At 36.1% G+C, this 14,621-nt stretch overlaps 1 protein-coding gene across 5 annotated transcripts in view; it reads left to right on the forward strand.

Annotated features, from left to right (window-relative positions):
* LOC143251048 (sulfotransferase 1C2-like) overlaps positions 1-14,621 on the forward strand; it is a 38,065-nt gene that overhangs the window by 16,198 nt on the left and 7,246 nt on the right. For 2 of the 5 annotated variants that reach the window (XM_076502376.1, XM_076502378.1), the window contains one exon: positions 9,519-9,615. The gene's annotated coding sequence lies outside the window, so the exon portion shown is untranslated. Of the gene's footprint in view, positions 1-9,098; positions 9,115-9,151; positions 9,616-10,971; positions 11,084-14,621 lie in introns of those variants that run through there. The other 3 variants (XM_076502379.1, XM_076502375.1, XM_076502380.1) reach the window with 3 other exon arrangements.

Raw genomic sequence — 14,621 nt, forward strand, 5'->3', positions numbered from 1 at the left:
GTGGGGTGTTGTAAAGTATCAGTCAATCCCCAGTTCCTTTTGTAATCGTGGGATGGTGCAATTTTTAAAACGGTGTTCGTACCACCGCTGGCATATTAGTAGAATGAAGAAGTCGAAAAACACATGAGCTATCCAGGTCCAACAATGTTGGACGTATAATACTATCCAGATCGACCAGACTCACATGCTAGCGGAACCAAAGTTGGAACAAGTGGTTATATACCTTTAGCGGGTTGTGGTCCGACATGGCCAGGTTGTTAGGGCTCTCAACTCGCAATCTGAGGGCCGCGATTCCAATCCCCGTCACACCAAACATGTTCGCCCTTTCAGCAATGGGGATGTTTTATATGTTACGATGAATCCCACTATTCGTTAATAAAAAAGAGTAGCCAAAGAGTTGGCGGTGGGTGGTGATGACTCGCTGCCTTTCCTCTGGTCTTACACAGGATTCAGACCTTCTATTTCTATAATCTGTAGGGGTAAATGAAGAATATGAAAGAGCTTGATCAATATATTAGGACCTCTTTGAATCCAATTAGGTTAAGGTATTCCACTCGTAATCTGAGGATCGCGGTTTCGAACCCCCCTCGCACCAAACATGCTCGTCCTTTCAGCCGTGGGTGCATTATAATGTTACGGTTAATCCTACTATTCGTTGGTAAAAAAAGTAGCTCAAGAGTAGGCGGGGGTAATGATGATTAGCTGCCTTTCCTCTAGTCTTACACTACTAAATTAGAGACGGCTAGCGCAGATAGCTCTCGTGTGACTTTGCGCGAAATTCAAAATAAACAAATAAACCTCTTTGAACCTCATAGAGAAGCTCAATTATTTTATGCACGTTATTCTAAACGTTCAAAATGTTACCCATTTTCAAATTATAAAATTAAACAATAATAAAGAAGAGCGTAAAACATTTAAATTAATTTCTTTTTGACCTTTCATCTAAACGAATTAATTTTATTCTCGCATAAGTTTTTTATTTATTTTTAATTAATCATGGGTTGAAAAACAAAAATTCAGTACGTTTTTATAACTAGTGCTGCCATCTATCAAACCTTTCAATTAAATTCTTGTGGAAAATTCCTATAAAATATTTTACACAAATCAAGTAGTTAGTTAACAATTTATTTTCAGAAACACTGCCTCACTGTATTTAAAGATAAAAAACAAAAAGCCGATGGTTTTCTCAGAAAATGAGAGGTGAAATCTTTACCATTCGTTACAGCCGATTAATTTTGGTAATAGTTACCATAATCAGGACTAATGTATATTGTGTTGGCAAACATTCAGTTGTGTTGGAGCGTAATATAGTTGGTTGATACTGGTAAGTTTTAAGAGCAAAACCACACAATTTGCTATCTGTGTTTTGCCTACCACGGGTATCGAAAGCCGATTTTAGCATCATAAGGATGTAGACTTACCACTAAGCTACTTTGGGCTATTTCAAAGAATTATCTCAGGCCAAATACATCTTTCTTTTGAGATACTACTGCTATTCACCAGATAAATTAATACAATTAGTTTTCATCATTACATGATAAACAATAATTAGTTCTACTTTCAAAATTATGTTTAGACTCCTAAATTTTTTATATTAGCGATCATTAAGTAAACACTGACGTATATTTTTCCACCATCCTCTCTATTAGACCTGATCTTCCCCGATCACAGTGGCACCAGTTGTTTATTCTATATGAGAAAAACAGAGATTTGGTGGTCATGAATTATTTCAGTGGTTATTGCATATCACTTGTTCACCCATGACTCTCTCCTGGGGCACAGAGTAATCTCCTGCTTTGCCAGTGTCTTCAGGGTCGGTGTGGGACAAGAATGTTCAAATTAAGAAATGCAGTGGAACACATGACCTTTACACTGCAACACCCTTCAGAAGAGTTTTGTTTGGAAGCAACGTTATGATGCTGATGATGATATAATGTATAATGAAACTTTCATATGGGAAGCTGTAGTGCACCCAAGACTAGTTTTTTTTAAAAAAGTATTATGTATTTTTTCAGTCATATCTCACCGTGTGGTACTAATATTTATCATTTCAAATGCATGATCATGGCATACAGTGTATAAGACTTTGGTAAACAAGTAACATTCTATAACTCTGGTTCATGCTGGAACTACTTAACATGGTGTTAAAATGGCTGATGAAGTTAAGTTGTCTGTTAAATGTTAACCCCATGTGCTTCAGTCTTCAGGGAAGACAGTAATGGCCACGTAGGAGAAGGACATATTATTCTTGTCAGTATGGCTTCTTTGAATATGCAGAAGGTGGCCATGGCTTGGACGGGACTGATAATCATCCCTGGCCATTGCATCATTTGATCACCCTGCTAATGGATGGTTTGCTAAAGTTCTCTTGTACAACAGAATGCGTTCAGTAAAGATTAATAGATGGCATCTGATTGGCTGTGAAGATGAACTCTGTTTATATTGTAGATATTGGAGAAAATTAGCGAGAGTGGTTTTCTTGAGGATGATGATGATCCAATCTGACTTTCCAGCATGACCAATCTGACTTCCAGCTTCCATACTTCATGACCAATCTGACTTTCAGCTTCCATACTTCATGACCAACCTGACTTCCAGCTTCCGTGCTTTATGACCAATCTGACTTCCAGCTTCCGTACTTCATGATACATATTTTGATCATTATTGTTGCTACAATACATGTTACATATGTCACGCTGATCCAAAGAAGGTCAAATGACTTCGTTAATGTAGGACTTGTAAAAATACGATCCAAATAGAGCTTATAATTTTGTTCAAACAATGGTAACACGTTTGCCCTGTCCGCCCTCTTTATTGCTGTACTGTGTAGTAGCACCAGTGTAAATGAAAAAGTTCCAAACATAGCCTGTTACACTTTCACATAGCTCATAACTTTTGACTCCAAACCTGGCCCTCTTAGATGTAATGTACTGTCGAAATCCCAATAGACCCTTCCATAGCATCAAAGATTCGTCAATACAAACATGTTCGTTTGGTACATATGAGGTTCTAAATTTTTCCCGTAAATGGTCAATAATTAGCTGTATCTTGTGCTGTCGTTGGTCAACAATATTTTCCTCGGTATTGTCAGCAAAGTGTAGCATCGATAGCAGGAAAAGAAACCGGTTTTTTGACTTGCACTGACCAAAAATGAGTGTGGCAAGCAAAGGGTCAGTACTGAAGTACATGGAAATAGTTGGTTTTCTTTCTATGCCCATTAGCATTATGAGACCCATAAGTTCATACATTTCCTTCTCATTAGTTGGCTTCCATGATTTTACTCCAGAATATTCCTTCAAATCAGCGCGGGCCATCATAGTTTCTGCATATTTATTGGTCTCTGTTACAATATGGTTGACAATTGTGGGAGGAAAGAACTTTTGAAAACAATGAAAGTGCTTTGAGCTCAAATCGTCGTACTGGACAACATGATTTCTTGAGAAGGGATTTATAACTGGAGCAGCAAAGGATTCAGCATTACAATCATTGTCATTAGGGCACTTTTTCTTGGAACTGTTCTTACCACGACTTGCAATCGTATGTATACTTCCTGATTTTATCGTTCGTTCACCAGTGCTGGTTGATGGCCAGTCATCATCATCTTCACCAACATCTGAGCCTTGTATTTCCGTATTTCTCAAAGAATCTTCAAAATCCGAATCTTCTGAATCGCCACTGCTATCTTCAAACTCCGAACCAAGTTCAAAATACAACTCTAATGCTTCATCATTTTGTAACTTTTTCATGACGCCATTTTGGATCGAAGTAGGTCAAATGCATGTATGCTGCTGACATCTAGCATTGAAGTTAGGTATTATTGAGAACGAATTAACTCGTCTGTGGCACTGTGTTACCGATCGGCTTGGACAAGTTATCTCGTCTACGGCACTGAACAGGTTAAAACAGCAGCATTCCTTCTTGTGTTTGTCATTCCAGGTTTGAATTCGTTTAATGTTGTTTCAAAATGAAAGGTTCTTCGTTAAGACAGTAATCGCTAAGATATAAAATTAAGTCAACTGACTTAAACATTGGAGCCGTTTTTATCCACATCAAGGTCCATGGGCTTAATGTAGAGCCTTAACGAAGAGCCTTTTGTCAACATATATCTACAATCTATAATTTTCCTCTAATTTCTGTTTTAATGTTGTTGTTGTTTTTATTTTTAAAGTAACGTACCTCTTGTTCTTCTGTGGCATGTGGTATTGTCAACTTGAACTGTACTATAAAAATACTTGGATTAAACGACCAGTCAAGATACACCAAGATTTACACGTGATCATCCTTTGTTTAGAATTAATACTCAGCAGAAAGGAAGCAAATTAGTAGCACCCACCACCTACAACTATTCTCAGTCCAGTTTTTATATTGACTTTCACAGCTGAAATGTTGTGCGTATATGGGGTATTGCTGCTCGAACCTTAGACCTTCCATCCAACAGCTGATATGCTAACCACTAGATCATGCTTAGCCTTGGGTAACTGATAATCTATTTATACATATATATGTATATATATTTGTGTATGCGGTTGATTGATGTGAACGGCATGCTATCCATTGGACCATGTTAGACTTCTACTTACAGAAGTGAAGAGTTTTTATTCCAAGAGATGGAACGATTTTACATCCGACTTTGATGTAAAATAGCGTAGCATTATTTAAACGTCTGATACGATTGTAATTTACCACACACTTTGTTTTATTTGGATATTTCAACGGTGTATTCTTACCACATTATACCGTACATTACGGACTTCGTCGTATGAAAGAGAGTCTTAGATTGGAAAGGTAATTTGATGTCTGGATTTGATTAAGGGGATTTCAGTTTTTAATTTAAATATCCAATAAAATAATCAATTATATATATATATATATACACTGCTGGCCAAAATATTAAGGTCAATAAACATAAATAAAAAATATGCGTTTTGCGTTGTTAAACTGAACCACTTATTTGAGTAGAGCTTCGAAAAATGAAAATAAGAAAAAAAAAACTGTTTCAGCATTTAACAGGGAAAATTTGAACATTATGAAATAAGCCTAAATACTAGCTGGTCAAAAGTTTAAGACCATACCAAAAAGAAGTCCTAAACAGGGTAGGAAATGCCCAACAAGAGATCTCAGTTGTGAAATGCACGGCCGTCATTGCGAATAACTTCAAACATTCTCTTTGGCATGGTCGATATAAGCGTTTGCAGAAGGCTGGCTGGAGTGTTATTCTAAGTGGTGAAGATGGCTTCAGAGAGATCATACACTGTTTGGAACTGACGTCCATTTCTACAGACTTCCCTTGCCATCCACCCCCAAACATTTTGAATAGGGTTCAGTTCGGGCGAACACGCTGAATGGTCCAAAAGAATCACGTTATTCACCATGAAAAAAGTCCTTTGTCCTGCGGGCATTGTACATTGCAGCGTTGTCCTGCTGAAAGATCCAGTCATTTCCACACAAGCGAGGGCTTTCAGTCAATAAGGATGCTCTCTCCAACATGCCAATGTAGCCAGCTGCTGTTTGAAGCCCTTGTATAACCTCAAGCTCCATTGTTCCATGGAAGGAGAAAGCACCCCAGATAATGATGGAACCTCCTCCACTGTGTCGTGTAGAAAATGTCTCCCGTGGGATATCCTTATCGTGCCAGTAACTTTGGAAGCCGTCTGGACCATCCAGATTAAATATTTTTCTCATCAGAGAACAAAACCTTCGTCCACTTTTCTACGTCCCATTTTTGGTGCTTTTCAGCAAAGTTGATCCGAGCTGTTTCGTGGTGTTGAAGAAGGCGTGGCCTTTGAAGACGTTTACGGTTGTTAAAGCCTTTCTCTGGTAGATACCGTCTTATTGTTCTTGAGCTGCATTCTGCGTCCGTAAGGGCCTTAATCTGGTTCGACGATCGGCTGGTGTCTTGCCGGACAACTCGTCGAATCCTCCTGCTCAACGCCGGCGAAATTTTCTTGGGCCGACCACTTGAAATTCTCGTTCCGTATCCTTCAGGGTCTTCTGAGACATTTGCAACAGCAGTTTTACTACGCCCAATCTCTCCAGCGATGGCACGTTGAGAGAGACCTTGCTTTTGCAACTCGACAATTCTGCCACGTTCAAACTTTTTAGCCTTTGCCATGTTTTCACTTAATGTAACACAAGAGATGTCAGTGAGAGACATTGACAACGCTAATGCTTGAACACAAATGACTAAATTTCGTTACGTGTTTACCGATTAACGCTTCGTTTCAGTATAGTCTAAAATTTTTGACCAGCTGGTATTTGGGCTAGTTTCATATTGCCCACATTTTCCCATTAAATGCTAAAAAATGTTTTTTATTTTTATTTTCCCTTTTCTTATTTTCATCTTTCGAAGCGCTACTCAAATAAGTGGTTGAGTCTAACAACGCAAAATGCATATTTTTTCTTTATATTCATTGGCCTTAAGATTTTGTCAGCAGTGTATATACACGTAACATTTTTTTGTTAATTAGCTGGGTTCTCTTAAGAAGCTAAACATCACATAGGTGTTAGAACTATAAATTAAAATAGGTACATAATACAAATATGTAACAGTGTGATAAAACCAGATATCGTACTAATAATGACTAAATAGCAATGGTTTGTTTGTTTTTTGAATTTCGCGCAAAGCTACTCGAGGGCTATCTGCGCTAGCTGTCCCTAATTTAGCAGTGTAAGTCTAGAAGAAAGACAGATAATCATCTACATCAACCATCGACCACACATTATAACAGTCCCTGTGGCTGAAACAGCGAGCATGTTTGGTGTGACTGGGATTTGAATCCGCAACCCTAAGATTACGAGTCGAGCGCCCTGACTACTTGGCCACGCTAGACCTGCCTGGGAACTTTGTTTCGAACTGCTACTACGGTGTTTTACCGTGTGTCCAAATTCCGGTTCCATTCAGTGATCCTTCAATTTGTTCCAGAAATTCTTACAAAACAGCAGAAGTGTTAACTCTCAACTGATTGGCTAGAGGGAGCAGCTAGTTACAGCAATGCTTGGGCCTCTTTTGTATCTCTCTGACTTTTGGAATTTGACGGTCATTATTATAATGTATTCTAGTCTCCAAAATACGGAGATACCGAGATTCACAATCGCTAGTACAAGCTGTTATTTTTCTTTTTGGATATATCACGAAAACCTGTTAATTTGAGTTCCTTATCTGTGAAGATCTGAATACTTATGTATTGAAGTGTAGTTTCTGTGTGAGGTATTTGTTCTTTGGTTTTAAGACGACCTTTGTCATTAAGTTTTTATGTATTTAAATGACTTGAAATATGAACTCGTCAGCTTTAATATGATATTTGTATTCACATCATTGTGAGTAAAATGTACATTGAATATACATATAAAGTTACCTTTCACTGATTTGGTTTAAACCTGTTACATTGTTAAAATTCGAATGACTCTTACTATTACCAGTCTATTACTTCATTCTGAAACAAAAAGAGTTTCTTAAGCAAATAAAAGTCAGATTTTAGTACAATTAATCAGATATTCAAGATCTAAGCCCGAAAATTCAAACACATTTCTGTTTTAAGAATGCTGACCAAATTCCTTTAATCTATTATGATTTATAAATGAAACTTAACATACAATTGGTTGTCTCAGAATACATTACAAATATTAGGCTTTTTCTATGAACAGAACCTATTTTTTATAACATGTACCAGAACGATAGTTCCAAAAGATATAACGTCATTATCTCTTGTCAAACAAGCAAGAGCGAACTTTATTTTTGTAAAGTTAAAAATTCACTGATAATATTTCTTTTCATAAATCTTCCATACAAGAGATATAACTACAAACAGACTCGACTTCACTTACAGCAAACTGTTACATATGTCTTTCTTTTTTTTTTTTACCAACCTCTCTTTCGTAGATTTAGGCTTATACCAATCAAAATTTCCAAATACTTACAGATTAATACAATTTTGCTAAGATGTTTAATTTCTACTTACAGCAATGCAGGAGATATTTAATACATAGTTGATTAATAAAGACTTTGGTTTCATAACTTTGTGCACGTGAAGCAGTGTAGCGCGTGTCGTTATGCGTTTCACAGTTCTCCTTTCATACGTCACTTTAAAACATCAGTGTTGTCGGCGTAATGTGGTACACGACATCGTCCATCCCTGTTCTTTTCAAATTTAACTGATTTTTTTTTCAAACGATTCGTCTATTCAATGATGACCTTCTTTTGTTCTACAGTATGCAAAAGCTGAAGGAGTTCTTTGATATTTATATAATCTTTACCGTTTTCTCCTAAAATTTGACGTTCCACGTTTCGCAGTTTTGTCTCTCCATCAGAAATTCCAGCAACTGTAACAGTTGTTAAAACTACTATCGAAACAAAACACACAAACAGCAGGAATTTATCTTCCATTCTAAAAAAATATTCCTTTCTCTTACCGTCTTTAGAACAACACTGAGAGCTAGACGAAAATGATACATATCAACCTATATATTTACGTACCTAGTTTTCATATTATTTCATGTGACAGTTTCAATACCTCTCCGGAGACATCCATGAAGAACATTTACAAACCCATTGTTATTTTAATACCTTTATTTACAATACATTGAACATTTTGTGGTAAATAAAAAGTCACTGTGAATACCACACAAACGATGGTTCCTTTGTTTCTACATCCTGAAACAGTAATGTTGGTTATGAAAGAAAAATAAGAGGATATGTTATACAATCAACAGGAAACTTTAAAAAGAAACATTGGAAAGTTTTCTATCTCATCAGTTCCGCCTCTGGTTCAATTCATTTATGTTACATAAATGTTTCGTAACACATTGAATCTGATATCAGCAAAACACGTTCTTTGGCATACATAGTTGTTTTATAATATTTACCTTCATATATCACAACTTTCCACTTACAGTTTCCTCATCACGTGAGCCGCTGATGTAATTAATATCGAGAAGAACCCTAAACCAATTGTCTGTTTCTACACTCTGTTATTCCATCATTTGTATCACTGATGTTCCTAATAACAAAACGTTATAAATAAGCTGATACATAGGAAATAATGTATGATTGTTAGAAATGTGTTTTTTCGCTTTACTGTTTTCTTCTTTATATAACCTGCTGCGGTTTTTGTCACAGTTAGTGCATAGTTTGTTTGTTTTGAATTTCACTTAGAGATACAAGAGATCTGTCTGTGCTAGCCGTGAAAGACTAAAGGGAAGGCAGATAGTCATCCATACCCACCGTCAACTCTTGGGCTACCCTTTTACTAACGAATAGTAAGATTACTGAAGGAGCGAACATGCTTGGTGTGACGTGGATTCGACTGTTCCTTGTATCAGCTAGAAGATAAATTTGAAATTCCCATTTCTATACGCCCCTGAATTTGAATCCGAAATAAACGAATTAACAGGAGAAAAAAAGAGTCCGTGAATTACGGGATTTTTTACAATAAATATTTGATATCCAATTATTAGCTAACCTTCAACTTTTAAACCACAAACTTTAAAGTGATAAACTGAATATTTAAATCTCATTTCAGAACATATTTACCTCTCATCGTCAAGTCCAATTGGTGAGTTTCAGTGTTGACGAAAGACCTATTAAGCGGTAATATGTGGGAGACACAGGATAAATCTGTAAGGAATTTTTTATATACCTCTGATCTTTAATCTAAAATAGATAAATCAAGAATAATGAGTTGCATATACAGTTAACATGATTTTATCAAACATTTTAAGGCTGATATTGTTGTTTTTTTCTTGCTTCTATTTTAATACGTACCCCGCTGGTACAGAGGTAACTCTACGGATTTGCAACGTTAAAAGCAGGCGTTCGATTCTCCTCGTTACACTTAACAGATAACCCACACACTTTTAATAACGACATGTGTTCTTTAATAAAACTTTTTGTTCAACACAAAGTCGGTAGTTACAGATAAAAAGCTTAACCCTAACGTAATGATATTAATTTGTGTTGAATCGTCATAGTATATTTCCATCACGCACGTGACAAACTCATGAAAATTAGTACGAAATTAGCAGTTCTTCATACTGGAGACAGCACCAGAGAAAAGTATTCTCTCTGTGTGTTTGAATACTCACTGCCAAAATTACGCAAACTTGTTTTCAAGTAAAAAAACAAAACATAACTGGCCAGAATTAATATAATAAGGTAATTGTTGTGGGTAGCGCAGTTGTAGGAAGTCCTGTGGTTACTGAGGCACAGAAGTAATTTACCCTAATTGTTAAACGACTTTGAAATTGTTGATGAAAGACTTTCTTATATTTGTTTTAACAATAGGAAGACTAGTCCAAAGATTGGTGAAATCGAATATTTCTATTATTAAAGCTTTTAATTTTTTATTTACATTCAACAGAATTACCCGTGATTACAGACTTATTAATAGCTTTTCTTTCTGTTACCTATCATGTTCAGCGGTGCCAATAAAACTGTATTTGTACGTTTTTTATGTCACCTTGGAATCAACAAGAGGAAATCCTCAGTGGCCGCAACATTTTAGATTCTTTTTAAACAGGATTAAAACAAATTAAATCTATGAGACGTTTCCCTATCCCCTTTTAATTAACTATATTTTTGTGTTCAAGTAATAACAAGTGTGGAGCGAGCCTCCACCCAATTCTGTTTTATTATCCATCAGCATCTTTACCAGCCTACCCTTAAGGCAGAATCATAGTAAATCACTCCATAAGAACTTGGGCGTGGTCAAATGCACCATTCTAAAAGGTTTGATCTCATGAGTTCAAAACTGTTATTGGATCTGAAATCGGTCAGGAGATTGTTGACGGAGCTATGAGCTACAAGTTTGTTCTTGAATAACTCAAGAGCCATTCTGTGATATAATATCGTTTGATTTATCCAAAGTCCGATAGAAATGAAATTTTCTCCCATAATACTTTGTAACCTTAAGATATTAATATATTCAAGTTAAACATTAGTTACCTATATAAAGTTTACATATATATATTATTTTACAAATGAAAACGACTGTTTTATATTCGGTACCGATGACACGTCTACCGTGTTAATAACATGAATGTTCAGGAATTATTTTGTACTCCGTTGTTGTTAAAAGTGACTTTTTAAGTAAGCTATGCGTTTATTATTCATGTTTTTAACTTTATTTGACCAGTGTCTGAATGAGATCGCCTTCAAGTGCTTCTTCTTACTTCATGTATGCTTGTCCAGATTAAGGGCAACTGATGCCTTAAGCACAGTCCAACAATGGTGCCCCCCTCGGCCTCTCCACTGCTTAACTGACAAGATATTAACACTCAATAAGAGCTGAAAGTAAAATAAAAGTTTGAAAATTTATAATCCTTCTTCAGTTTTCTTCCGGGTCTGACCCCATAACTATATTAAATATAAACTTTTTTTTTCTGTTATTTAACAGATTGGGCAGGCATCAAAATCAAACAATGACTCAGGCCTTTTATTTAGAAGTGAGGGAAATCACTTCTTTGGCTGACGATAATTAGAAAGCTTTATTTTTACTGCATATTTGTTTTCATTCTGAGTTAACAATTCTCACTTTCATGTTAACAAATTCACCCTTTGATGTTAACAAAAAATGAAAAATTTACTCATAACCATTCTATTAAAAAACAGTCTCACTTTGATGTTAACAATTTCTCACTTTGAACTTAAAACCCCGTAAGCAAATTATTTACTTATACCTTAATATTTATTTAAACTTTAAAAAGTTTTCTTTTTGAATTTTTAATTCCAAAGCCTTGGATTAAGTCTTCAAAACTAGTTTGGCGTAACAAATCTGCTTCTATAATTAGCAGAGACAAGGCATCCGGCCTGTCTTGTCGCATAGTTATTCTGTTGGGATTTTTAATATGATTGAGTTGAGAAAATGAACGCTCAGTTGTGCAATTTGTAACCATTAATGTTAAAAATATACGCAATGCAATGTCTAAGTTTGGAAACACACACTCAGTTTTGTCTCCTGAAATTATTTTATAAAGTTCAACATGACCGAATCTGCTGTTTACAGTTTTTATTGCACTGAACTTATGGCGCACGTATGAGTAAAACTACTGAAGCTCGGCAGAAAGATTAGTGTCCAACTCCTCTGGGTAAGCATCAATTAGCTTTTGGGAACATTGAGAGTATCCTTCAGTTTCAGCAGATGAAGTAACACCATTTGGCACATCACTTAGGAAAAAAATCTTTGTTATGTCTTTGTACACTTCTCCCCTTCTTCTCATCTTGTTTTCTAGTTTGACAACAATTGTGTAGGAGGTGGTGATACATAATTTATCTCTGGCATTCAGACTTGTGCATCTCCGTCATTAAGTACCTTCTTTCTGACAAGTTTGCGAGTTTGAGCTGCATTGTAATCAACATTTGGTAGTATTTATTTCACAACTGCTTCAAATCTTTTAAAGTCATCCCTTAAAGTTGGTCAGCTAATAACCCATACAGATCTGCATCTTTTGCTACTGCTTCAAATCTTTTAATGTCATCCCTTAAAGTTGGTCAGCTAATAACCCATACAGATCTGCATCTTTTGCTACTGCTTCAAATCTTTTAATGTCATCCCTTAAAGTTGGTCAGCTAATAACCCATACAGATCTGCACGTGTTTTTAAGTTCATATCCTCATTTTGCAGAACTTGACTTGACGAAACTTTTGAAAAATCTCATCCCACATGATCAACATAAAAACAAATTTTATCTCTTGCATCTTATTTGTAACATTGTCTGCTTCTCTTCTAATGTATCCCTTCTATGACTGGTCTTCAACTAGACATTCTAAAGCTTTCAAGATCTTAAAGAAAGACTTCAAAATTGCTGTTTTGCCATAACGTGTGCCTCCCATCTGGTATCAAAGATGGATTTTAACACACTTTCATTTCTAAAACAAGCTTTAAGAAATTTCCACCGGCTGGTTGAGACTGAAAAAATGTATAGAGCAAATACATTGTAGAGAAACATTAACTGCTACTTGAGAACAGCCAACAGCACTTCGGCCTACCATATTTAGTGAATGGGCTGCACATTGCACACACGTGTGTGGCAAACTTATTTTCTTCTAAAATCTCTTGCTGCATTCCCTTATAACACCCAAACATGTTAGCAGCATTGTCGTAAGACTGACCTCTATATTTTGAAAAATTAAGTTTGCAAACTTCACGTAGGTACTGCAATACCTGGTTTGCCATTTCCTCACCGTTTTGGCTTTTCAGTTCCAGAAAGGTTAGAAAGTGTTCAATTGGCTGCCCATCTTTTACGTATCGAAGTACAATACTTAACTGATCTATATGTTATAGGTCTGGCGTCAAGTCAACTGACAAGCGAAAATAAGCAGAAAAAATTACTTCAGTAATGTCGAGAAAACCCACTTGTAGAGAAAACTATATATGTGAAAACGGCTCGTTTGGGTTGAGAAAATATTTTACGTAGAGGAGCGAACAACGTTTCGACCTTACTTCATCAACAATAAACGCGTGGGGCTTCTGAGCTATTGGTTCAATGAGTTCTCCACAGGTGGTTTTGGATAGGTAAGAAATATTTTCTTTCCAGAATTTTCATATTTCGAAATGTGCCCTGCTAAAAACGGACCAAACTGACTGATTAGCTCAAACAGCATTAAACAATTCCTATTCTGCAGTAAGCCAAATTCTTCATCTGTTCCACAAAAAGCCAGGCCACGTTCAGCTAACGTGCGAATAACAGCTATTACACACTCTAAGATATATTCCTAGTAATTACACTTTTCTTTAATTTGTTTTTCCAACTCTCTTCGCAAGTCTAAACCTTGTCTGCGAGTTAAGTATGTTAACATAGAGTCTCAGTGAGTAGCGCTTCTTTCATGATGATCAACTACAATAGTATTTCAGTCACTGAACTCTTCTCTTTCAACAAAACGCGAGGAAAATTTAGGGTCAAAATGTTTACAAACGAAGCAGTAAACTGACCCTGTTGATGGTGACTACAATAACCACTCTCTCTTGTATTGGCCACCTTTGGCTTTTACCCCAAAGAAAAGTTTTTGAACAGTATTTTGTTTGTTTGCCACTGCTAAAAGTCTGGCTCGATTTATCTGCTGACAATGTGTCTTATTGGAATCCTTGTGGACCCACAGACTGTCAATACCACAATGGGCCATTTGGCAAATCTTTTGCTTTAGTTTCTTAATCTTTTGTAAACTGAAGCATTTTACAATAATCCAGTAGATTTTCATTTTCAGCAATTATTTCAATTTCAGACTGTCTTGTAGAGCAACTTGCATTAACATTAACACTGGAGATATTAGAAGAATTTACAGGCAAAGTAAGATCAGTTGTGGAACTTATGCCAGTTGAACAAACCTGTGACACCTCAACGTTATCATGATGTTCTGAACTTGAAGTGGACAAAGTGGTACTTGTAGGGGTGGAGCTTGGTTCAATTTTAATATTGTCAGAGTCAGATGCAGTACAAGTGACTTCTGATGGCGGAGATGGGTTTTGATTTGGAAGATCTTGTTGTGTAAGTTGAGTGAAAAATTAGTCAGCTTTCCAGTCTTGGCCACTAAATCCAAAGTCTTTTGTTGGTTCTTTTTTGCCAGTTTTCTCTTTTGTGCACCACTTAATTGAACACGTTTCATTTTATCAGTCTGAAAAATACAGAAA

Source organism: Tachypleus tridentatus, chromosome 5, assembly GCF_004210375.1.
Source record: "Tachypleus tridentatus isolate NWPU-2018 chromosome 5, ASM421037v1, whole genome shotgun sequence".
Taxonomy (NCBI): domain Eukaryota; kingdom Metazoa; phylum Arthropoda; class Merostomata; order Xiphosura; family Limulidae; genus Tachypleus; species Tachypleus tridentatus.